Below are 26,926 nucleotides of genomic sequence, written 5' to 3'. Positions count from 1 at the left end.
GTGTATCACTGTTCCTAGGCCCTCAGTGGAGAGAGCTATAAAAATAATAAGTAAATATATACACACACACACACACACACACACACACACACACACACACACAGACATACACACATACATATGTTATATATGTATATTTTAGATGTTTTAAAAAAATTAAGTAATTTCTACACCCAACGTGGGGCTCAAACTCATGACCTCAAGATCAAGAGTCACATGCTCTTCCAACTGAGCCAGCCAGGCATCCCATATTTATCTATATTTTTATATCGTCCATCTGTTTGCCTTTCTGCCCACCTGTCTGTCTACTACCTACCTATGTTGACAACATGAGTTCACAAATGTATTTTCAATTCCCATCCAATGTCACAGGTTCATTTTAATTTTCTTTTGTATTTGCAACTTTCTTCTCCAGCAATGAGAAGCCTACTTCTTCATTATCGTTATTATATTTACTTATTAGATCAATTCCCCCTGTATATAATTAATTACTCTCATCCCACTGCCACCATGTGGACATACACTATCCTTACTCTGCTGAGGTTCTATACCCTGCAGTGGGTCATCATCCTCTTACCCCACGTAAATTCCCTTGTGACCTTGTTTAGGCTCTTACATTCTGGATCAGGCTGCAACTCCTTCCTCACCATCTCCCGTACTACACGGAAGTCAACTTTGTTTGGCTCCATCTAAGGCTCTTAGACTGAACTATGCAAGAAGGGAAGAAGGATGGAAGGAGAAAAGGAAGGCTTACATTTTTGTGTCTTTTCTCTTTAAAGCAGATTCTTTTCACAGTATAGTTCTATACAAGGGCAGGGAGTGTGTGGGCAAAGGAGCCTACTTAGACAGGGATGGTGGCTAACATGGCAACTATTATAAGTCCTGTTTTTTAAAAATAATTTTTTTAAGTTTATTTATTTTCAGACAGAGACAGCATGAGCGGGGGAGGGGCAGAGAAGGAGACAGAGGATCCCAATCAGGCTCTATGCTGTCAGCGCAGAGCCCGATGTGGGGCTCGAACTCCAGAACTGCAAAAACATGAACTGAGCCGAAATCAAGGGTTGGATGCTTAACCAACCGACCCACCCAGTTGCCCCTAAGTCCTGTTTTACTTTTAGCCAGTCTTTTCATCTTAACTATTCCAAATGCTGATATTTCCACTAGAAAACATTCATGGGATTTTTATGGCAATGTACATAAGTACTAGCAGATATTCACAGATGACACAACTATATGATGGCCAAAGACATGCTGCTGTAAGCATCATATGTCAAAATAGGTGGGTAGATGGTAAAACTCCCACCTCATGTGTTCATAACACACGTAGTAATGCTAAAGTTTCCTACCAGCCTGGTGATCAAGTGTGTTTAAAATACAGAGCAAAATACTGCATCAATTTTGTAGAGATATATGAATAGTCTATATGTTTGTTCTTGCGTGTTCTTGTGTGTGCATGTCTATAAATGAGGAACCAGAAAATGAGAAAGATCATTGTTAACTATGAATAAACATTTAATTAAATATTTTAAAAGAGATTGTTGGAAGACATCAGATCTAATTCATTTGTATCACTCTTAGCGTCTTGCTCAGTATTATTCTACATTTTAGGTTCTGAATAAATATTGTTTGAAAGAATGAATGGATGTTAAAGTTTGAGTGTGTGTAATAAATACTTGGTGAGTTTTCCACTGTAGTTTTGAGGAAAGTATCATGATTTGGGGTAGTTGTGTACCTGTACCTGTGTACCTGTGTAAGAATTAATGGAGATGAAGAGTCTTGAGTTCTGATGTTAAGGATTTAAAAGTCTTCATTAAGATATAATTAACATAATAAACTTCACAAAGTTAAGATGTACAATTTATAAGTTTTGATATGTAAACATCCATGAAACTATCACCATAATTAAGACAGTGAATATATTCAGCAGCTCCAGAAGTTTCCTTATGCCCCTTGTTAATCCCTCCTTCTTACTCATTCTTTTCCCCCATCTCCAAGCAAACACTCATATGCTTTTTAATCACCATAGATTAGTTTGATTTTTCTAGAATTTTATATAAACAGAATTGTAAAGTATGTGTTTTTTTTTTGTCTGCCTTCTATATCTCAAGATAATTATTTGGAGATTCGTCCATGTTGTGTATATAAGTAATTCACTCCTTTTTTGTTATTCAGCTGTACTTCATTGTGTGGACATTCCACGATGCGTATACCTACAATATGACCTAGCCATTCTACTCCTAGATGTTTATCCAGGAGAAGTGAAAGTGTATGTCCAAATAAAGATTTATGTACAGACATTCATAAGATCTTTATTTGTATTAGCCAAAAACTGGCAACAATACAAATGTCTATTAGTAGTTGATTCCTCTATTAGGGATCCCTCTATCAGGGAGCCAGAATGAATTGAGAAATATACCCTTTTCATTTTTCTGGAAGAGATTGTGTTGAATTGGTACGCTTTCTTCTTTATGTGTGTGTTAGAATTCATAGTGAAGCTATCTGAGTCTGAAATTCTCTTTGTGGGAGTATTTTGAACTAAAATTATGTTTCTTTACATATATAACTATTCCAGTCATCTATATTTCTACTTGAGTGAGCTTTGGTAATTTGTATCTTTCAAGGAATTTGTCCATTTTATGTAAGTGGTAAAATTAAGTATCTTTAGAATCTGTAGTGCTGTTACTTCTCCTGTTCTTGATTTGGTAATTGAGTTGTCTGCTTTATTTCCTGGTTAGTCTGGCCAGAAGCTTGCCAGTATATCAGTCTTTTCCAAGAAACAGGTTTTGGTATTTTTGATTTTTCTCTATTGCTTTTGCTTTTTGTTTCATCTCAGCTCTGATATTTATTATTCCCTTTCTCCTGCTGACTTTGAGTTTCATTTGTACTTTGTAGTTTTTTACAGTGAAAGCTGAGGTCATTGATTTGAGGCTTTTCTTGTTTACAAATATATGGTTTTAGTACTATAAATTTCTAAGTTAGTACATTAGTTGCATTTCATACATTTTGGTGTGTTTTTTCATTTTCATTTATTCCAGAATATTTCCTAATTTTCCTTTGATTTTTTTTCCATTGGCTCAAGGGTTGTTTAGAAGTCACAAATATGCATATTTTCCAGATTTTAAAATTGATTTCTAATTAAATTCCATTGTGATGAGAGAAGTTAACATTGCAAGGCTTGAATCCTTTAAATTTCTTGAGACTCGTGTTGTAGCTCAGAATGTGATCTTTAATGTTAAACATTTCGTGTACTCTTGAAAAAAATATTCTGTTGAGTAGAGTATTCTATAAATGTTAACTACGTCACATTTTTTAAGTGTTCTATATCCTTACTTATTTTCTGTTTTTTCTATTGCTTATTGAGAGGGGGATGTTAAATATTGTGAGTTTGTCTGTTTTGCCTTATAGGTCTATCACATTTTGCTTCATGCATTTTCAAGCTGTTATTGGGTGCATAAACATTTAGAATTATTGCTGGTACCTTTTTTTATCATTCTGATTATCATTTAAGGTGAATTATGAATTATCATTGAAGATAATTGATCATTATCGTTATTTTCATTCCTGGTAATATTCTTTGCTCTGAAGTCTACTTTGTATAAAACTAATGCAGCTATTCTAGCTTTCTTTTGAATGGTGTTGGCATGGTGTATCTTTTTCCTATTTGCTTTTTTTAAAAAAAAATTTTTTTTTTTTAACGTTTTATTTTTATTTTTGAGACAGAGAGAGAGCATGAACGGGGGAGGGTCAGAGAGAGGGAGACACAGAATCTGAAACAGGCTCCAGGCTCTGAGCTGTCAGCACAGAGCCCAACGCGGGGCTCGAACTCACGGACCGCGAGATCATGACCTGAGCCAAAGTCGGCCGCTTAACCAACTGCGCCACCCAGGCGCCCCCCTATTTGCTTTTTATACTTTAACATATTTTACATTTTTATATTTAAAGGGAGTTCCTTGTAGATATCATGAGGTTGGGTCTTACCCATTTTTTAAATCCAGTATGACAGTTTTTGCCTTTTAATTGGGGTGTTTGGGCTATTTTTAACTTACATTAATTACTGCTATTGATGAGTTTAAATCTACTATCTTGCTATCTGTACTCAATTTCTTGCATTTGTTCTTTGATCCCCTTTTCCTCTTTATCTGCTTAATTTTAGATTTTCAAATTTTCCTTTGTTGGCTCTGTTAGCTTTAATTTTTTGTTTTGTTATTCTAATGGTTGCTTTAGGGTTTATAATTTACATTATAGAGTGACAGCATATCACTTTCCATACAGCAAAAAGACCTTACATTGGTGTACATTTTTCCTCTTACTGGCCTTTTTGCTATTTTTATCATGTATTTTACTTCTAGATGTTACCAACACAACAATATATTATCCTTGTTGGCTTTGAACAGTTGATTAACTTCTATTTTTATTTATTTACTTATTTATTTATTTTTAAAAGTTTATTTTGAGGAAGAGAGAGCGAGAGTGAGCAGGGGAGGGGCAGAGAGAGAGGGAGAGAGAGAGTCCCAAGCAGGTTACAATCTGTCAGCACAGAGCCCCACATGGGGCTCGAACTCACAAACCTTGAAATCATGACCTGAGCCAAATCAAGAGTCAGACGCTTAACCGACTGAGCCACCAAGGCACCCCTAAACAGTTGATTAACTTTTAAAGAAATTTAAATAGTAACAGTCTTTTATTTGCCCACATAGTTACCAATTTTGATGCTCTTCATTCCCTTCTGTGTCTGGTATCATTTTCCTTATGCCTAAAGTACTTCTTTTTACATTTCTTGTGGTGTATGTCTGTTGGTAATTGAACTCTTTCACCTTTTGTATATCTAAAACCATCTTGATACTTTCATAGTTTTTGAAAGATAGTTTTGCTAAGTATGGAAATCTAGTTTAAGATTTTTTTTCTTTAAAGATGATGCTCCATGCCTTCTAGCTTGCATTGTTTCTGGTGAGAAATCTGTCATTCCTGTATTTGTTCCATTTTATATAATATTACTTTTTTCTCAGGCTGCTTTTAAGATTTCTTTACTACTGCTATAAGCAAGTTGATTATGATATGTCTTGGTATAGTTTTTCTTGTGCTTCTTATCCTTAGCATTTGTTGGGATTTTTGGATCTGCGTTTGTAGTGTTCATCAAATTTGGAAATTTTTCAATCATTAATTTTTCAAAAAATGTTTTCTGTGTCTTCCTCCACTATTTTCTCCTTCTTGGACTATAATTACATGTATATTTAGCTTGCTGAAGTCCCACCATTCACTGATGTTTAGTTTATTTCTGTTTTTGTTTTAGTCTTATTTCTTTCTCATTTTGAATTTTTCCTATCCAGATATCCATAGACTTTTAATATGTCTTCAGGTACTCATCTTTTCTTCTGAAGTATCTAATTTGTTCATCCATCAAGAAAATTTTTTTTTTCATTCAAGTATTGTAGTTTTCATCTCTAAAAGTCCCATTTGGGTTTTAAAATTTTTTTTCCATGTCTCTATATAACATGTTCAATCTTTTCTGTAGCTTTTGAACTTATAAATTACAACTGTAACAACTTTCAATGGTCCCATTCTAATTGTGTCATCTCTGTCAACTCTGGGTCAGTTTTAATGGATTTCTTTCTCTTCTCTTCACCCTCTCCCTCTCCTTCTCTTTCTTTTCCCTCTCTCTTTCTCTTTTTTTATCCATCCTCATCACCACTGCCTTCCCAGACTCATGTTGATTGATTGATTTTACATTCATTTTGTATTCTATTTCCTGCTTCTTTGCATGTGTGGTAATTTTTGATTGGATTCCAGGCATTGTTAATTTTGCCTTATTGTTTTCTGGGTATTTTTTTTAGTTCTATGAGTATCCTTGAGATTCATTCTGAGATGTATTTATGTTGCTTGGAAAATTTTTGATCCTTTGACATCTTGCTTTTAAGTTTTGTAAGGCTGGACTAGAACGTCATTTAGTCTGTGGCTAATTTTATCTACCTCTGAAACAAAACTCTTCTCAATACTTTATGTATGGCTCATGGATTATGGGTCATACTCTGTGTGTGAGCAATACATGTTATTTCTCACCATGTGCAATCTCTGCTGATTTTTTCTTTTAGTCCTTTTGGATGGTTTTTTCTCTGGCTTTGGGTAGTTTCCTGTAATGATTCACTGATCAGTACACAACTGAATACTTGATTGTGACCCTCTCCAGATCTCTGGAGTTTTCTGTATGCTTTCTCTTCTCTAATACTATATGCTGAGAACTCTAGCACTGTGGTTTCTCTGGACTCCAACTTTTCTCTTCATCTCATGGAATCCACCTTACTCTATTGGGATCCCTCTCGCTGGGTATCAGCCTGGAAACTTTCTCCAGTCATGTGTTTCCTTACTCTCAGCTGTTACTGTCTTTTCTTGCCTGATAGCCAGTGTTTTGAAAACCATTGTTTCAACATGTTTTCTTAGTTGTTGTTTTCGTTGTTGTTTTTAGTTGTTTCATTTGGGAGGGTAAATATAGTCTCTATTATACTGTCTTGGCCAGAAGTGGAGTAAGTTAGGCTGTAAGTAAATAGGATTTTGATATCTTGTAGAACATTTTAGTAATTTTAGGGTAGAAAAATGACTTTACACTCCACTTTTGTGAAAGATGTGGACTTTACCTTCCACCTATGTGTTATTTCCTTTGTCTCCCTTTGTTCCCAAATTTGAACTAAAACAAATTTATGGCAAGTCTACTATGGGCCAGACACAGTAGAATGGGAATTTAAAAGATTAATATGATCTCATCCCTTTCCATAGAGAACTCAGAGCTTAGAGATTCATAGAGAGGTTATAGACTATCCTCTAAATCATAGCTTTTAAATTGGTAGAACTGAGTTTGAACCAGGTTTTTTGGCTTCTAGTTGAATGTCCTTTTTACTGTAGCAAAGTGTCCTTATATAATCCCTTACACATACATATTCAGACATAAAAACATACATATACCTATATGCATACATATGCATGTATGTAGAATTCTGTAGAATTCAGGAGGCCTCAGGAATATATAGTCTAAAGACCCCAAGACTATAAAGTCTGACCCAATTCAGATTGTTTTTTGCTTATCAGTGACTAAAAGACGTGTAAGGCATTTGTGAGTGTGTGAGACTGGTAATAAGCCAGAGTTCCAATGGGATGAAGAGGGAGGAAAAAGGAGAGTTGTGCTCGTTTATTTTTTTGGAACAGACTTCAAGAGTTATAAGTAGTTATACACTGGTAGGAACATGTCTTTGGAGACACTGCAGTAACTTTGATTTGTGTCCAGTTAAAACTGCAACAAAACTGCCAATCTAGAAGGAATTCTGTATTTGCTCATTTTCTTCAGAGAGTAGGCCAAATGGAGAAATTTGTTAAGCCAATCCTGAAACATTATACTAAAATCCAAAGTGAGCAAAGTCAATCACATGTATTGGCAATAGGGGGTTCTACGAAAACCTTTTGGTTCTAGGAGCAACTTTTTTACTTTTTAATACCAGCAATAGACATTTGCATGAGTCTAAATGTCACACGTTGATGTGATCAAGAGGACAGCAAGGCTGTGTGGTGTAGAGGAAGAAGAAGTGAACTGGAAGTTAAGAATCTTGGGCTTTCATCTCAACTCTCTCTCTGGCATCGCTTTGAGATTTGGGGCAAGTCACTTATGCTAACTGAGGTTTCATTTTCATATTTAAAATGAGAGCATTGGTTAAAAGATCTCTAAAATAACTCTCAGTGCTAACATTACCATGGTCCTTTCACTACAAAGGCAACCTTAACTGTGACAATGAGTCAATTACCTAGTTATTCTGGAACTAACAACAGTAAAAAAAAAAAAAAAAAAAAAAAAAAAAAAATTACTTTACTATATCATCACATTTTATTTTTCACTTAAAAGGTCATTATCCAGCCTGATTGCCCATCTAATTCATAAAACTTTGGCCCACACTAATTTTTTTAAAAAAAAAATTTTTTTTTTCAACGTTTTTTATTTATTTTTGGGACAGAGAGAGACAGAGCATGAACGGGGAGGGGCAGAGAGAGAGGGAGACACAGAATCGGAAACAGGCTCCAGGCTCCGAGCCATCAGCCCAGAGCCCGACGCGGGGCTCGAACTCACGGACCGCGAGATCGTGACCTGGCTGAAGTCGGACGCTTAACCGACTGCGCCACCCAGGCGCCCCTGGCCCACACTAATTTTGATGAATCCTAAAATATCCAGTTCTCCAGGAAAGATAGAGATTTGCCATTACTGAAGATACTCAGAGACTGTGCAGGTTTCGTAGGCAACTCCCCAGAGTGCTTTGGACCGTGGCATGCTTGCTGGAATAAATACATGAGCTTTAAGAGGTTAATAACAATTAGAATCATAGCTAATATTGGAGTACTTTTCAAGCGATAAGATCATAGATGCTTTACAAGTATTTAGTTCTCGGGATGAACCTTTAAAGCATGTACTATTTTTATCATCATTTGCCAGAAAAGGCACAGAAGGTTAGGGAACCTCTGCAAAGTCACATGGTTAATAAACACCAGAGGTGCAATTTGAGCTGCTACTGGCCCCACAGCCCAGTCTCTGAACTAGTGCACTGCCCCACGCATTATATTTATAAAATCCAAGCGTTAACCAAATTGCCTCTTGTATCTCCACAAGTAGACAGCGTTCATTAATTGTAAAAACTATGCCTTAACAAAACCATATGATTTGATGATGTATTTTTTCATTCTCACAGATAATTGCCATTTTAATTATTGTAGATTCTGATGGAGAGGCTTCCAGAATGAGTCATTAGGGGGGCGCCTGGGTGGCTGAGTCGGTTAAGCGGCCGACTTCGGCTCAGGTCATGATCTCGCGGTCCGTGGGTTCGAGCCCCGTGTCGGGCTCTGTGCTGACAGCTCAGAGCCTGGAGCCTGTTTCAGATTCTGTGTCTCCCTCTTTCTCTGACCCTCCCCTGTTCATGCTCTCTCTCTGTCTCAAAAATAAATAAATGTTAAAAAAAAATTTAAAAAAAAAAAAGAATGAGTCATTAGGTATTTTTTTTTTTTTTAAAAGGCAGCTCAGCTGATTCTGATGCATACTGTGCTGGTGAATTATTGGGTAGTCTCCGGGTCGTCTGTCAGTCTGAACTGTTTGTTATCATTCATTTAATAAAATGAATTTACACCAGAAGTGTTCAGCTATATCATTGGGCACATGTTTTAATTCAGCTGACATTTTTTCGTAGGAACTTTTCCTCAGCGAACGAAACTTCTTTCATTGATTTACTTTCAGGAGTAAATTCCGTAAAAATGCTTTTCTCATTTTGCTTTTGTTATCTGTGTATACCCAAGAATATGGCTGAGACCAACTTTCTGTTCATATTTTTGTTGTTGTATATGCTTCTCCATATCTTTATTATTAACTTCCCTGGAAATTAGATCTTTTCTGGGAACATCTGACAAGACCTAAGAAAAAAAAATGTCACTCTCCAATTAAGCCTGCTTTAAAGTTAATCATTACGGTCACCATAGCTGGCATCTCTTCCCTCCAACCTGATACTGTTTTATTCGGTCCGGTTAAGATTAAAATAAGGAAATGTCATTTTCCACCATTGAGTAATCTGAAAAACTTATATTTTAGGGGTGCTTGGGCAGTTGGGTCAGTTGAACAACTGACTCTTGGTTTCAGCTCAGATCATGATCCCAGGGTTGTGGGATCAAACCCCTGGTCGGGCTCCACACTAAGTGTGGAGTCTGCTTACGATTCTCTTTCTCTCCTTCTGCCCCTCTCCCCTGCTCATGCTCTCTCTTTAGACAAAAACAAAACAAAACAAAACCTTGTATTTTACACTAAAAGTCATAGTCTACAAGAATTTCACATTGCTAGAACCTCAGAACCAAGTGGAAAGTCACGAACCCTGCATTAGTTTCTCTCTAATGCTCACAAGCCTGAAAAATCAGAATCCTAGAAAATGTGTCCTCTCTTTACCCATGTAATTTCTAAAAAGGAGATGAAGGGGATAGGCTTGGTCATAAAAGACCAGAACAGTGAAAACAAATGGACTGAATGTGGTGGTCATTTTGCAGTGTATATGCAAATATCAAATCATTATGTTGTACACCTAAAACTAATAAATGTTATGTCAATTATTCCTCAATTTAAAAAAAAGGATTTAACTAAGGTTAGTAATTTCCTTTTAAATGCTGTTCTTATGAAAGTCAGTTAGTTGAAGGATATTATTTACATTTATTTTAAAGTTTACTTATTTTTGAGGGGGGGGCAGGCGGCAGAGAGAGAGGGATACACAGAATGTAAAACAGGCTCCAGGCTCGGAGCTGTCAGCACAGAGCCAGACGTGGGACTCAAACCGACAAAATGTGAGATCATGACCTGAGCCAAAGTCAGGAGCTTAACCGACTGAGCTACCTACGTGGCCCCTGAAGGATATTATTTAAATTACAATTTCAAAATTGATTTTAAAAACCATCAAGTATATATTAAACACATGCAAAGTGTTTATTAGATACAGTGGGAGAGAACACAAGAGAAGAAGGCAAGAGGCTTACTGTCTATCTAGTTGAATGAGATTTAGTCTTGGAAAAATTAGTGTCAAGACAAACATAATCAAGTGCTGAACTTTGTGGTACATATGGGAATTGAATGAAATGATATATAAGATACTTAGTATCCTTAGTTTTGTGAGCATTAAAACAGTAAAAAAGAAGCCAGTGTGATTTTTCTGAAGTCTTCAGGGAAGGACTAAAGAAAGCCCTTAGATTAGAAGACTTTTGAGGGTCTGTAGAGAGATATAAGATCATACAGTAAGGATAGAGGAGGAGGTAAATACAGTAGGAAGATTCTACGGGAGCAGAAGGATCATCTTGAAATTACACAGACTGCAGGACAGAGTAAAATTTACATTGAGAAGTGTTAATTTTGTGGGATATACTGTATGGAGGCGGTGGATTATTTTTAAAGAGGCCCGAGAGTAATGAGATTTAACCAGTATTTTCAGAATGAGTGTATGCTATTTGAATTACATTCCTATAGCCTCATCTTTCTCATGATCAAAGATTAAAATTTATAAGTAGTTAACCGGGGTTAAAGATGCAAGATCTATGGCTGTGAGCCAAGCAAAGCCAAACAGCACTTTTGTGCACATACGTTTTGTACTGCGTTGGTACCATGGTTTCACCAATTGAAACAGTCTGTTTGGTATATCATATAAGGTTAGTGGAGAAACACTTGGAATTAGAGACATTCTAGATTATGCATGCTGGTCTTGCTTCTGATTACTGAAGTCTTTTCATGGGATAGTTTTGGTTTTTTTTGTTTTTTTTTTTTAATTTTTTTTTTAACGTTTATTTATTTTTGAGACAGACAGACCATGAACGGGGGAGGGTCAGAGAGAGAGGGAGACACAGAATCTGAAACAGGTTCCAGGCTCTGAGCAGTCAGCACAGAGCCCGACGCGGGGCTCGAACCCACAAGCTGTGAGATCATGACCTGAGCCGAAGTCGGACGCTCAACTGACTGAGCCACCCAGGCGCCCCTCATGGGATAGTTTTTAACTGACTCTCTGAGGTATGTTATGTCGGTAATTATATCATTTGCAAATGGTAACAGTTTTTTTTGTCCTTTATTTTCTAAGGGTATACCTCTCATTTCTTATAACTTCTTAAATTGGCTAAGTCTTCCATAGTGAGCATTCTGTCGTAACATATCAGCTCATCCCCAAACTTAGTAGTTTAAGACAATTTATTATCCTCAGATCCTCACAGTTCTGTGGGATGACTTGAGCTTAGCCTGGGTAGTTTTTACTTGGGGCCTTTCAAGTAGTTGCAGTCAAATGGCAACAGTGGGCAGAGTCAGCTGAAGATTCAGCTGGATTGGACATATGGACATTTCTGATGCCTTTAGTTGGGATGGCTGGGCAGTGGAGAGTGGCCAGCCTTATCTCTGTCTTTTCCTCTAAGCAGCTTCTTCTCCACACGGCCAGCTTGGGCTTCCTCACATAAGGCATTCTCAGGGTAGTCAGATTTCTTAGCTGGAGGCTGGTTGCCTGCAGAAGGACTGTTCAGAGACAGGGAATAGAAGTTTGTAGGCCAATTATTGGCTATGCCTAGAACTAGCACAGGGTCACTTCTGTATGTGGTATATTGTATACCGTATATTGTATTGTATCTGACTGTGTCAGAACAGTCTCAGGGCCTGCCTAGATTCAAGGAATAGAGAAATATATTCCACCTCTTGGTAGGGAAATACTAAAGCAACATTGCAGAAAACCGTGTAGGGTGGGAGATATTTTTGTGGCCATACACAGAAAATTTAATTTACCTCAGAGGGTATCTGTTATATGCTGACAGTTTACCATTGGATATCATGTATATTAGAGTTTTCTGATAGGTTCCTTTTATCAGGTAAGAATGTTTCTATGCATAGTAACTAAGGATTTTACTCAGTAATAGTCTAGCTTTTCTTCTTTGTTCTATTAATACAGTGAGTACACAGACTTACTGATGTTAAACCTTCTATATAATCCTGGGATAAATTTTGCTTGCTTATGATATATTTTTTAACACAGTACTAAGGTTAGATTTCCTAATGTTTTATTTAATATTTATTATTATTATTAACAATTTAATTCTTTATAAATGAGGCAGGCATATAGTTTTTTTGTGTGCTGTTCTTGTCCAAATTAAAACTGGTAAGAGCTACTGCGAAGTGAGAGGCTCTCTGTATTTTCCCATGGTTTGAAACAATTTATATAATTTCTATTTAGGTGGTAGTTCTCACCCATAAAACTATCAGGGCCTGTGCTCCCTCCACTCCCCTTTGATTATCTTTCTAATTTCTTTGTGGTTATTGATCTATTTATGTTTCAACCTCTTGTTGAAGCAACTTGGTAATTTATGGTTTTCTAGATAATCATTTACTTTTGCTAGGTTTTTTAGTTTGTTGGCATAAAGTTGTATGTAGTATTCCTTTTAATTTTTTAAAATCTTATTGTAGTTTGTCTCCTTTCTTTCTAATTCTGAAGTACTTTTGTATGTGCTTCCTCAAGTATGTTTATTGTACAATGAATATATTTTAAATTAAACTTGCATTTTAGCACATGGATGGTATTATGAAAAAATCTGGGAATGATTTAGCCTGCTCTTATGCCAAATGTGGTTCTTCTTGCCTGAAATGAACTATTCGAGATGTAAATTGGAAATCTGAACAGTTGATTATTGTTCTATAACTGTTGCTTCATCAGTGTTGTTTGTTTTTGAGAGCACATCTTAGTTAGACCTGACACACTCATTATCACATGCTTTCACACCACCTAACTTTCCTCAGTAGAACTTTCCCACCCACGATGCTACCATTTACTTTTCCATGAGAGTGTTAATTTCATAAGTAGTAATAGTGTTCTCTCTTATTTGATGCCATTGCTGTGAGACTGTGTGTTCTTCTCAGCTATGTGTATGGTCTAGACGGAGGAATGTAGAAGCAGGCTTTAGGGTAGATTTCTGGTCTTTTGGGAAACTATCATATTTAATAAACCCATCAACAAGTATTTTGAGTGATTCCCATGTGTCCAAGACTGCTGTAGGTGCTGTCGAAATGCAAAAGATTTCTCAGGCATTTAAAGTCCACGGTAATTTGGCTCTGATCACCCTTCCCAGACTGCCTCTCATGACACTGCTCTCATGCTCTCTTTGCTTTAGCACACCACCCACTTCCTGTTCTGAGCATACAGTGCACTCTGCTCCTTTAAGGATTTTGAGAAGCTATTCCACTGCCCTAACTGGCTGTTCTCTTGTATACAGTTGTCCTACCTACCTTTCCTTTAAACAGAAGCTTAAATCCCTTCTCCTTTAGTGAACCATTCACAAGAACAAGTTGTCTCAGACTAATGTCTCCATTTTGAAAAGGTAATTAGATTTGTAGATCCAGGCAGTAACTCTAATAAGGTGTGTGACAGCTAGGTAATGAAACCTTTAGGACCAAAATGAAGAAGTATAAGCTAGATGATATTAAAAATAGGAAGATTTGTAACTGCTTAATGACTTATTATCAGTCTAGAGGGAAATTTTTTTAAAATTTTATTTTAATTTTTTGCTACTATGAACAATGCTGCTCTAAGCATTTGTGTCAAGTTTGTGTGTGTGTGTGTGTGTGTGTGTGTGTGTGTGTGTGTGTTTATTTTTGAAAGAGAGAGAGAGAGAGAATGGGAGACACAGAATCTGAAGCAGGCTCCAGGCTCTGAGCTGTCAGCACAGAGCCCGACACGGGGCTCGAACTCACAGACTGCGAGATCATGACCTGAGCCGACGTCAGACACTTAACTGACTGAGCCATCCAGGCGTCCCTAGAGGGAAATTTCTAATGGCATGACATAAGGCTCTGTTTTTTATCTAGTCTTGTTCAGCATGTCCGTTCATTCAGTAATTTACTTGCCTGATGTTCGCTGAATACTATATGTTGGAAACTGTGCAGTATGCTGGGGATACAATGGTGAATGGTTCTTCCCTTAAGGATATTACAATCTAAGCATTTGAACAGAGGTATAGAAAACATATGCAAAGTTAAAAAAAAAAAACAACTTAGAAAGCCAATGCAATGGTAATATGGAGCTTATAGAAATAGTAATTACTTTGTGTAACAGAATCAGTATATAAGAAGATCTCTAGGGACTGGAAGGTAGAATATATATTCAGCCCATCTTAAATTTCAAGATGAAATTTAATTGGGATAGAGATATAGCCTTATACTGTACTTGAGTCCCAAAACCAACTGTATGAGAAGAGGAAGGCATGACATATGGGCACAGCCTGAGCAAAAAAAGATGCAAAACTTTTAATCAGTAATCAAATCAATGTTAATAATCAGTGGAACGTGATTGCCAGAAAAATTGGGACTATGTTGATAGACATTTAGTATCTAGAATGAGAAACGATAGACCTTCTTTGTTCCAAGCAGATATATTTGAATTCCTTTGTACCTTTATAAAAACCACTCTTTAAGAGGGAATTTGACAATCAGAAATTTGTATTCTAGTATTATGTGGTTTACAAACTTTAAAGAAATGTTCTTAAGGTAGTTTTCCAGGCATTTTTCTATGCTTGATACACATGAAAGAAAACATGAGTAAATTTGTCAGTCAACATTTCATACAATCTAAGGAAAACAGAATCAGAAGAAATCTTAGAATAGTTTTCTGTTATTTATTGAGTGTCTCCTGTGCTTTGAGGGTTTAAGTGTCCTGTGCTTTGGGGCTCCTCCTTATTACTGAGGGAAAGAAGAGAAATAATAGGTATTGAAGGTCTGTACAAGGTACTGTGAAGTCTCATATGAAGAGCAACAAACACTAATAAGATATAGTTCTGTGTTTTCAAGGCATATGGAATCCAGTGGTGGAGGGAAAGGCAGTAAATAGATTATTACAACATGATGTGAACTCTAGATAGAGCCATGCTTCCAGAGTTAAGAAGACCACAACTCAGATAAGGGTATAGCCTTACCAGATATTAACTATTAAATATTCCTGGGCTTTTACTTGAGTTTTTCCTCTTCTGAGGAATTTCGGGGTCTGTTTGTACTGGGAAGAGAGAGGGAGAGAGATAGATATCTCTTTCTCTTCTTGTAAAGCTACTAATCCCATCAGATTTGGATCTCACCCTTATGACCTCACTGTTAACCTTAATTACTCCTAAAAGTCCAATCTCCAAATACTGTCACTTTTGGGGTTGGGGCTTCAACATATAAATTTTACAGGGACACAATTCAGTCTGTAGCACCAGGTTATCTCCTTTCTGATTAACTCAAAGTCAGTGGATTTAGGACTTTAATTATATCCTCCAAATACCTTCACCTTATAAAGTAGCATAATCTCAGGACTGATATTCTATCATATTCACAAGGCCTGCTAACATGCAAAGGGAGGGGATTATACTAGGCGAGTATACAAGGAGGCAGGAATCTTGGGGGGCATCTTAGAATTCTGCCTACCACAAAGGTAATAGGGTAGAAAGCAGCAGCAGATTTAGATCAGGTATGAGGACTATTGTGAGTAGAATGATAGAAAGAACACACAACAACCTGGTGTGGTAGGAGCACTAAACTGGGACCTGTGTATTTGTCAGTTTCAACCAAACCAATGTATCTGAGAAAAAAAGGACTTTGGAAGCTAAAAATTTATTTAACATGTAAAGTATTACTGATATTGAGGTTTGTTGGGGAGCTGATGGCAAGACTAGCTTAGGAATGATAGGTTTATGGGTAGAAGGTCGGTAGCAGTGAAGACCCCTGGGCTTTGGGGTTAGACAGACCTGGTTTTGAATTCTGATTCTGGCTCTTACTAGCTTCTCACATGTAGAGTGAAAACGTATGAAGTTTATGGATTGTTATGAAGGTTAAATAGAACATTACATTCCAGGTTTTTAGCCCAGTGCCTGCCACATAGTAAGCACTAAATAAATGTTTGTTCATTCAGTTATTTATGAAATATATACTATGTGCCAGACACTCATTTTGGCCCCCAGGGTTGTCAGAAATAGTAATATTATTATGCCTGAGCTAGATTTTATTTGACTTTGAATTTCTAGGCTAAAACAATTGAGTTTTAATCTGTATATAAATAGCTATGTTTATACGTTCCATAGTATCGAGCAAAGAGTAACGTCTAATCATAGAATTTCAGAATTTGTGATCACTTGGTTTTACATATGGTCCTGGTTTTTCTGTGTAAAGAGCTCTAATTTGCCTGTAGTCATCCTTGTTATTATCATTTTTTAATGTTTATTTATTTATTTTGGGGGGGAGAGAGAGAACATGCATGTGTGCATGAGAGTCGGAGAGGGACAGAGAGAATCCCCAGTAGGCTCTGTGCTCTCAGTGCAGAGCCTGACACAGGGCTTGATCTCACTGTGAAATCATGAGCCAAAATCAAGAGCTGGGTGCCACCCACGCATTCCCATTTTAGTTACCGAGACGCTAAAGAGTTGGAAGGTCTCCTGGACCCTATTTCATTGTTTTGATTTTTTATAGGACACTACTGAAAAGTGTTTTTGGAAGAGTATTCCCATGGCAGTGTTCCAAATGGATTAAGGAGGGCAGAGATTGGAAAGAGGGAGGGAGGCCTTTTTTTTTTTTTTAATGCTGAATTGGGGTGCCTATAGTGGGAATAATGAAAAGGACATAACGGAGATAAGAACATTGGGGAAGAATCAATGGATTTAGATACCGAATAGAGAGGTGAGGCAGCAGAAAAGCAAGTTCTAGTGTAATGTGATTTCGCTGCCAGTTAACACTTCCAGAGCTCTGTGGTGATTCATGACCATCATGGTGTCTAGATTTCTTTGACTAGAATTCTAAAAAGAAGAAGTTTTGAAATTGTATCGAGTGTGGAAAAAAATTACAGCTCACAGCCTTACCAGTCACCAGAAATGCACTTTATCATCAGTGGAAGGTGTTATAAACATGATTAGAAGCACGTATATGCTAACTGTCTTTAGGTGTATTACATAATGATAGGAATTCTGTAGAAAATCAACCTTTAGCTGTTAGCCTAGGATATCTAAAACATTTGTGTCTGTAGAGATGAAGAAAAGAAAAGTGGTTAGGTAGGTATAGCTGCATTAGATAGCACTAGTCTTTTAAGTTACAAGTTTGTAGATTGTAATATTTCTAGTTGTCTCTAAGGGAATATAATCGTAGGTATGTATCAGAGCCTCTGTAATTGCAGTGTAAACATGAACTGGTTTATCTATGTTAGTCTGTGAGAAGTAAGTGGAGTGCTGGATGGACCCTGTTGCTGGTTGGAGCAAAGTCTTCAGTCTCTGTATCCTGTTTGTCCTCTTTCACTCGGAAGATTGTTGGCAGGTTGCAACATGCATAACGATGTATGTGAGATCAAGCTCTGGCTATAGCTCTATAAGGCAAGCAAGCATTCTGGAGACTGTTTGGGCAGATAAACTGCAATGACTACTGACCAAATGACAGGGTTACCTTTGGTACAAAGGAGAGTGGAATCGAGAAGAACAAGAGTAGAAACTGAAAAACCAGTCGGGAGGGTATTGGCTAGATGAAGGTTGATGGTGACAGAGGACTTGGAGAAAGGTGAACAGAGTTGAAATGGCTTTAATCAAGTCCTTGTTGGCTAAATCTGTAGATGCCATCTAAGCCTTAGGTTACTTGATGTTATGATAGTGATCAGTCTTCCCCGAGGTGTCCTGTTCCTTTGACTGTTGTAACACCAACTCTCCCAGCTGTCCTATTTACCTGGATATTCTGGGTCAGAATTTTTTGCAGCTTTTTATTTATTTTTTCTAATCCCTTAAATATTGATGTTCCTCGGGATTCTGTTCTAGGCTCTGTTCTCTTTCATTCTCACAGTCTTCCAGAATGATCTCATTCACTTTCATAGCGTTAATAACCATCTGTGTGCTAATGATTGCCACATTTTTGTCTCTGGCCAAGATCTGTCTCCTAAGCTCCAGATCCTTATATTCAAGTAATATTCAACACCTCCTCTTGGATATTGCACAGGCACCTCAAAGAAAGTAGAATTTCTTTCAAACTGCTCATTCTGTATTCCCCATCTCAATAAATAACATCACCATTTCCTGATTCCCCAAGCCGTATACCAGCTATCATTTTTTTACTTTTTCCTTTGCGGTATAATCTATATACAATAAAATGCAGAGAATTTAAGTGTACAGGCTGATGAGTTTTGACAAATGTACACACCCACGTTGTCATCATTCAGTCATGTTATAGAGTATATTTTCTTGTCCAGAAAGTTCCTTTATACCCCTTTGCCAATCGTTCTTACACATTCACTCCCACCACTGGCTGAGTTAAACCCTTTTCTTATTGCCTCTTCATTATTAGCTTTTCCTGTTCTTAAACTTCTTTTAAATGGAATCATATGGTGTACTCTTTGGTTTCTGACTTTTTTTATTCAACATACAATTTCTGAAATTTATCCATATTGGTGTATAGGTCAGCAGTTTATTTTATTGCTGAGTGGTATTTCTGTGCATATACCACAATTTACTTATGCATTATCTTGTTGAGGAACATTTGAGTTGTTTCTACTTTTTGGCTGTTCTGAATAAAGCTGCTAAGAAATATCCTTACAAAAGTCTTACAATGTTGGGACGCCTGGGTCGCTCAGTCGGTTGGGCATCCAACTTCGGCTTAGGTCATGATCTCGTGGTCCTTGAGTTTAAACCCGTCAGGCCTGTGCTGACAGCCGAGCCTGGTGCCTGCTTCTGATTCTGTGTCTCCCTCTCTGCCACTCCCCCTGCTCACTCACTCACTCACTCACACACTTTTTCTCTCAAAAATAAATAAACATTAAAAAAATTTAAAAAAGAAAACAAACGTCTTACTGTGTATCTGGGAGTGGGGTTACCTTCTCATATACTAGGTGTATATTTAATTGATTAGAAATTGCCAGTTCTCCAAGGTAGTTATACAGTTTTACAGTCCTACTAGAAATGTTTGAAACTCCCAGCTTTTCTACTCCTTGCCATCATTTGGTATCATCAGTTTTGTAAATTCTAGCCATTATAGTGGGCTTCTACTGGCATATCAGTTTTTTATTTAAATTTTATTTTAATTTAGAGAGAGAGTGCAAACAGAAGGGAGAGAGAGAGAGAGAGAGAGAGAGAGAGAATGAATATCCCAAGCAGGTCCCATGCTCAGTGCAGAGCCAGATGTGGCGCTCGATCCCATGACCTGGGTACATGACCTGAGCCAAAATCAAGAGTCAGATGCCCAACCAACTGAGCCACCCAGGCACCCCGATTTTAATTTTAATTTTTAATTCCATGATGACTAGTGAAACACCATTTCATGTTTATTGGCCATTCTTACATCCTTTGTGAAGTGTTTGTTCAAATATTTTGGTAATATTTATTGGGTTGTTTGGTTTTTTTATTGTTGATTTGTAGGAATTTTTTGTGTATTATGGATACAAGTCCTTGGTCAGATAGATCTCTATATCTGTATGTTTGTATCTATATCTATGTCTATATCTATGTATCTATAGAACATTTTTTTTTACTACTCTGTGTCTTGATTTTTCATTTTCTCAATAATGCCTGGTAAAGAGTAGAAGTTTCAAATTTTGCTAAAATATATTAGGTTTTTATTTTATGGATAGTGCCTTTTGTTTCCTGTTTAGGAAATTTTTGCCTAAACCAAGGTCATGAATATATTTTTCTACATGTTATTCTAGAATCTTTATAGTTCGAGATTTTACATTTAGTCTTTGCTCTATATCAATTTCACTTTTGTGTATGATGTGAGGTAGAGATTGAGGTTTAGTTTTTCCGTGTCGCTATCCAATTATTTCAGTGTCATTTGTTGACAAAGCTTGTCTTTCCCTAATCAAAAAGTAAATTGATAAAAATGCTGGGGCACCTGGGTGGCTCAGTCAGTTGAGCCTCCGACTTCAGCTCAGGTCATGATCTCATAGCTTGTGAATTCGAGCCCCGCGTCAGACTCTGTGCTGACAGCTAGGAGCCTGGAGCCTGCTTCAGATTCTGTGCCTCCCTCTCTCTCTGTCCCAATCCACTCGCATTCTGTCTCTGTCTATCTCAAAAATAAATAAACATTAAAAAATTAAAAAATAAATAAAAATGCTGATCATCATCTAAAAAAAAAAGTAAATTGATTTTATATAATGGGTCAATTTCTGTAATCTGAATTCTAGTTCATTGATCTGTTTGTTTAGACTTCTACAATACTACTGCTTTATAAACTAGAGCTTTGTGAGAGGTCATAAAATCTGGTAGTGTAAGCTCCAACTTTGTTTCTTTTTTCAACACTTTCTTGACTATCCTAGGATTTTTATATTTCTGTATCAATTTTAAAATCACCTTGTCAGTTGAAAAAAAAAAAGACTGCAAGACTTTGGTTGGGATTGCATTGACTCTATAGATTAATTTAGGGGAGACTAACAATACTGAGTCTTGTAACCCGTGTGATTGTTATATGTCTCCATTAGTTAGGTGTTTTTCTCAGGAGTGTTTTACAGTTTTCAGTGCACAGGTCTTTCACATCTTCCATTAGACTTACCTAGTTATTTGTTGATAATGATATTAAAAATACCATTAAATTTTTGTATATTAATCTGGAATCTTGCAATCTTGCTAAAATTATCAGTTTAATTACAGATTCTTTGGCTTTTTATATGTGTACAATTATTGCATCCATGAAGAGACGTTTTTGCTTCTTCCTTTCCTATATTTATGATTTTTTAAATTGCCTTATTGCAATGGTTTGGACCTTGATTACAGTGTTGAATTAGAGTGGTGAAAAGCGGGTATCTCTCCTTGGTCCTGTTCTTAAGTATAACATTAGCTTAGATGTTTTTTATGTAAGTTCCATTTTTGCATTAGCTGTAGATTTTTTAAATAAATTCTTCACCAGAGGAAACTCTCTTTTTTCCTTAGTTTGTTGAAGGTTTTTTTTTGTTTTTAATCATTAACAGGTATTGAATTGTATCAAGTGCTTTTTGGAGGGCATCTTCTGAGATAGCCATATGGTTTTTCTTCATTATTTTTGTCACTGTTGGTTTTCAAATGGTAAACTAACCTTGTACTCTTCAGATAAACCTATACGATCAAGATGTGCCTTACCCTTTTCATACATTGCTAGAGTGGATTTGCTAACATTTTGTTAATGATTTTTTCATTTATGTTCATGTGTGAATTTTGTCTGTAATTTTCTCTTCTTGTCACCTTCTTGTCATGTTTTGGTATGAAGGTTATACTGGCCTCATAAAATAAATTGAAAAGTGTTTCCTCTTCTTTGAAAGATTTTGTTAAAACTCGTATAGCACGGGGGGTGCCTGGGTAGCTTAGTTGGGTAAGCATCCGACTCTTGGTTTTGGCTCAAGTCATGATCTCATGGTTCATGAATTCAAGCCCCGCATTGGGCTCTGCACGGCATGTGGAGCCTGCTTGGGATTTGCTCTCTCTCCCGCTCTCTGTCTCCAAAAAACAAAGCAAAGCAAGGCAAAACAAAAAACAAAACAAAACAAAACCCATTGTATAACCCCAGTGAAGCCATCTGAACCTAGAGCTTTCTACTTGAGAGTGGTTTTAATTACAAGCTTAGTTTCTTTAATTGATAATGGCAGTTCAGTTTTTCTAATTTATTTGTTTTGTAAACTTGTGATTTTTTTAAAGCAATTTGACTACGTCATCTTAGTTTTCATATTTATTGGCATATTGCTCATAATTTCCATTAATTCTCCTTTGAATGTCTATAAGATCTAGTGATGTCTTTGCTGGTATTCTTGATGTTGGTAATTTGTTTTCAGGCATCATTTTTTATTACTCCTTTTTTCTCACTTTTCACGTCTACACTATCCCTTCTGTTACTATTTTAATTTAGAAAGATGCCTAAACTTTTCCTAGGAAGGCTCTAATAACCACACACTAGCCTTCCTGTTTCCAGTCTTGTTTCTGTGTCCCATTTACCTTATTACAGGAAGAAAGATCTTTCTAAAGTGCAAATGTAATTAAATCTTTTCCAGCTTAAAACTTTGTTTCCCACTACCCTCAGAAAAATAATCGGCGCTCTTTCATATGGAATGCAAAGCCATCAGCGATAATGTCTGTGTCTCTCAATAGATTCCTGTCTTTTCTTATATTTCCTTCGCCCTTTGTGTCTCTTCATGCAGGCCACAGGGAACTATGCTGCCTTTCTAAGTGTTCTAATTGGTCCTTCACCTTAAAATGGAATGCAGCATTTCAGATGTGATATGATCAACACTAAGTAAACAATGGTCTCCTAACTTCTCCTTTACTGAAATGATTGTTAATATTTTGGTCGTTGTGGTCTCGGTATTTATTATTTATTTGTTATAATGCCTTTCATTCAGTAGATTTTTACATTCACAACACTATCTAACCCCAAAACATTATTTTAAAGCCCAGTTTCAATCTTACAGTTATCTCAAAGCATATTAATTGGGATGCATCTATTTGCTCTAACTAGAATACCTATCAGATAGTTACTTAGTCCCTCCTCCTCATACCTGTGATAATGAATTTATTTCAGCTTGGCAGTATTAGTGTTGGTATTGACCTGTCACCAGATGACTAGATGATCTGTGTTTCGGTCTTTATAGTATTATTTCATAGTTTGCAAATCAAGATGCATTCCTCTGAAACTGGCTAGCTGGTTTGGAAGTAAAGCAGTTGTTTCTTTTCTTGTCAGTCCTTCATCTCCTCACCCCCAGGGGAATCAGGATGCCCCACATTATGTTTAAAAGCCTAAACACATCAAACTTTTGTTCTTCTGTTGGATTTGAAAGGGGGACATTATTAGCTCTGTCTTGATGTAGCAGGGGCTCTGAAAGTCTATTTGGATAACACTGAAGATTGGAGGAAATGTGACTCTGTCTGTGTGTTTTAAGCCCCTAAGGTAAGATCAGAAAGCGTCTGGGGCAGTGAGAGCCAAATAGTTGAAGTCATACATTAATTATGGTCATGAATCATTTTTATTTTTAAAGTCTTTACCATTTGACAAGGTTGTTTGCATAGTACCAGTGAGTTTCAGGCAGTGTTTTCCCCCTTTTAAAGTAACAGGCTATTTTGTTGATTTCTGCTCTGAATTGATAATGCCTATTATTATCAGAATTCTGATAACATTTTTAGTAAAAATTGCACATTTCCTTACCTAAGTGAGTGTTCTTTATTTGATTTTTGTTTTGAATATAATATTTAAAAATTTTAAATACAGAAAACTATCACCTTAATCTCTCAATCCCCCACTGATATCAGTAAAAAATAATCACATTTTAGGACTGAGCTTTTATATTCAGGAGTTAGTTGCCGTTCAGTTCGCAAATATATACTGAGTGCCTCCTTTGTGCCACATCCTGTGCTAAGCACTGGGAATGTATTTGAAAATGAGAGGTCCCCCCCCCCCCCCCCGAAAGATCTAATAAGGAAATAAACAGTTGCTATAAAATAATAGTTCTGTAATCTTTGTTAGTGGTATTATATACATGATGCTGCAGATTTCTATAGAAAGGAGTGCCTGTACCTGTCTGGAATAGTTCAGGAAGGTCTTTGAAGAAGAGGTTGTGTTTGAGCTGCCTCTTTAATGGACTCAAGACTGTCCTTATCTGTTAAGAGGTAGGGAAGACTTACAGGCGGATAGATCAGCTCACTCAAAGTTACAAACAAGAAATGGCATGGTGTGTTTAGGGAATTGTCGGTGGTTTGGTTTTGTTGGAACTGAGCTCACAAGGTAAGGAATATCAGGAAATAATGCTGGAGATGTTTGCTGGGACCGCATTACAAGGGGCCTTTCCTTGCTTTTAAATTTCTTTAGAGCAAACTTTGTAAGAGAGTATTACTATCAAAAGAGTGTATACACATACACTCCCAGAGCAAGAGGCAATAGGATGGAATATAACCTCTATTGGAGGAGCTTTGAGGAAGTTGCTTGTATAACCGATCTTATTAGCAACCTAGCACTAATAAGAGTTGCTCCTTTAGATGACCTAGGAAATCCTCAATAACTGTCAGGCAGTTTCTGAAAGTGCAAAATACGTCATGAATATTTTTAGTGCATAGTGTCATCATCATCATAATGTTGGCAGAGGTATTGATGCCACCAAGCCCTAATGAAATTAACCTTGTATATAGGATATCTTTCAGATTGGGATTGTTGAGTAATTTTTAAAAACTGAGGTAAAACTTGCATACAGTAAAATGTGTAGATCTTAAGTTTAAATTCCGTGTATAACTGTGTACCCTCATCCCAGTAAAGATATATAGGATATTTCCATCACCTCAGAAAGTTACTTTGCCCCACCCCCATCCCCGTTCTCTACCAGTCAATTCCACCCCACATGGACAGCCAGCGACTCTTGATTTCTGTCACTATGGATTGCTTTTACCTGTTGTTGAACTATGTATAAATGGAGTCATACAGTATACTTTTTGTTACTGGCTTTTTCACTCAACATCATTGTTGTTGAGATTCATTCGTAGTGTTGTGTATACATCAATGGTGTGTTCCTTTTTATTGATGAGTGGAATTTCATGATTATACCTCAATTTGTTAATTGATTCTCCTGTTTGATGGCCATTTGCATTGTTGTCTATGAATATTCTTATACAAATCATTGTGTAGACATACATTTTTATATTTCTCGAGTAAATGCTTAGGAGTAGAAATACTGGGCCGTAGGTTAGATGGCTGTTAAACTTTATTAGAAACTATTTTCCAAATGATAGTGCTCTTTTACACTTTGCCAGCAATGGATGCAAGTTCCAGTTGCTCCACATCCTTGCTAGTAATAGATGTTGTCATTTAAATTTTTTTTAGCGTTTATTTATTTTTGAGAAAGATACAAAGAGCATGAGTGGGGAAGGGGCAGAGAGAGAGGAGACACAGAATCCCAAGCAGGCTCCAGGCTATGGGCTGTCAGCACAGAGCCCAGTGCAGGGTGAGATCATGACCTGAGCTGAAGTTGGACACCTCACCGACTGAGCCACCCAGGCGCCCCAATGTTCATTTTAATTTTAGCTATTCTAATAGATGTGGAATGTATCTCATTGTGATTTTAATTTGCATTTTTATGATGACTAAGATGTTGAATACCTTTTCTTGTACTTTTTGGCCACTCTTGTATCACCTTTTGTGAAGCATTTTACTTTTTTGCCCATTTTTAACTGGATTGTCTCTTTGTGACTGATTTATAAGAGTTTTTTATGTACTCCAGACGCAGTCCTTGGTCAGATAGATGTTTTGCAAGTATTTTCTCTCACTCTGTGGACTGCTTATCATTTCTTAATGGCATCTTTAGCCGAACAGACCTTTTTTATTATTGTGAAGTCCAATTTGTCTATTTTTAATTTTATGGTTAGTGCTTTTCATACCTTATCTATGAAATCTTTACCTCTTCTAAGGTTGTAAGAGATTCTCTATGTTTCTTCTACAAGTTTTGTGATTTTAGTTTTTATGTTTACTATGCTCTCCTTGAATCTCCTTGAATTAATCTTTTGAATGTGCTGTGAGGTAGGGAATGAAATTAATTTTTCCCCCTATGTTTGTCCAATGTTCCAGCACCATTTGTTTTAAAAACTTTCTTTTCTCCGTTAATTTGCCTGGATTCCTTTGTCCAAAATCAATTGGCCATATATGTGTAGCTCTATATCTTTATATATAATCTTTATGCTGTTCCATTGATCTATTTTTTTGATCCTTATGCCAGTAGCATATTGTTTTGATTATATAGTTTTATTTTTTCTAAGTTTATCTTGGTTTATCTCTTCTAGATTCTTTGTTTTTCTGTATAAATTATAGTATCAATACGCTTCTTAATTTCTTCCAAAGAACCAAAGCCTGTTGAGATTGTGATTGTGATTGTGAAACTATTGACCCATATATAGAAATATCACTGAATTTTTTTGTATGTTGACCTTGTATCCTGTGACCTTATTAGTTCTAGTAGTTGTTTTGTAGATTTCTAATGATTCTTTATATGAAAATCATGTCATCTAAAAATACAGTTTGACCATTTTTAATATGTATATGTATAAGAAATACATAAGCTATATTTGAAGACCAAGAGACAAAGAAAAACACAAACCCATAATGGAAGCAAAAAAGAAAAATAGTTTCTAATTTTTTTCAATGTTCCTTGTTTCAAAGTGGCTGCTGCTTTAAATTAGTCTTTTTAACTGGGATTATTGTTAATTCTTTTTTTCTTTGTGGATACCCATAAGTAATATTCAGGTTTGTCGTCATTGATATTCTCCTGGTGACTTTAGCAATCCACTTAATTTCCTTGGGCCTCAGTTTTCACATTTTTAACATGATGGGATTCAGCCAGATTATTTTCTCTCTAAGGTGTCTTCCAGACTCCTGTGAGTTCACCATTTTAACTCTCAATATATCAGAGGCAGGCAGGCATAGAAAGGGTGTTTTTTTTTT

At 36.5% G+C, this 26,926-nt stretch overlaps 1 protein-coding gene across 3 annotated transcripts in view; it reads left to right on the top strand.

Annotated features, from left to right (window-relative positions):
- The window catches only part of UVRAG (UV radiation resistance associated), a 297,399-nt gene that overhangs the window by 105,933 nt on the left and 164,540 nt on the right, over window positions 1-26,926 (top strand). The gene's annotated exons all lie outside the window — the stretch shown is intronic.

Source organism: Panthera leo, chromosome D1 (assembly GCF_018350215.1).
Source record: "Panthera leo isolate Ple1 chromosome D1, P.leo_Ple1_pat1.1, whole genome shotgun sequence".
NCBI lineage: Eukaryota > Metazoa > Chordata > Mammalia > Carnivora > Felidae > Panthera > Panthera leo.
Note: the sequence above shows the minus strand (reverse complement) of the source record. Positions and strands in the feature narration are given on the sequence as shown.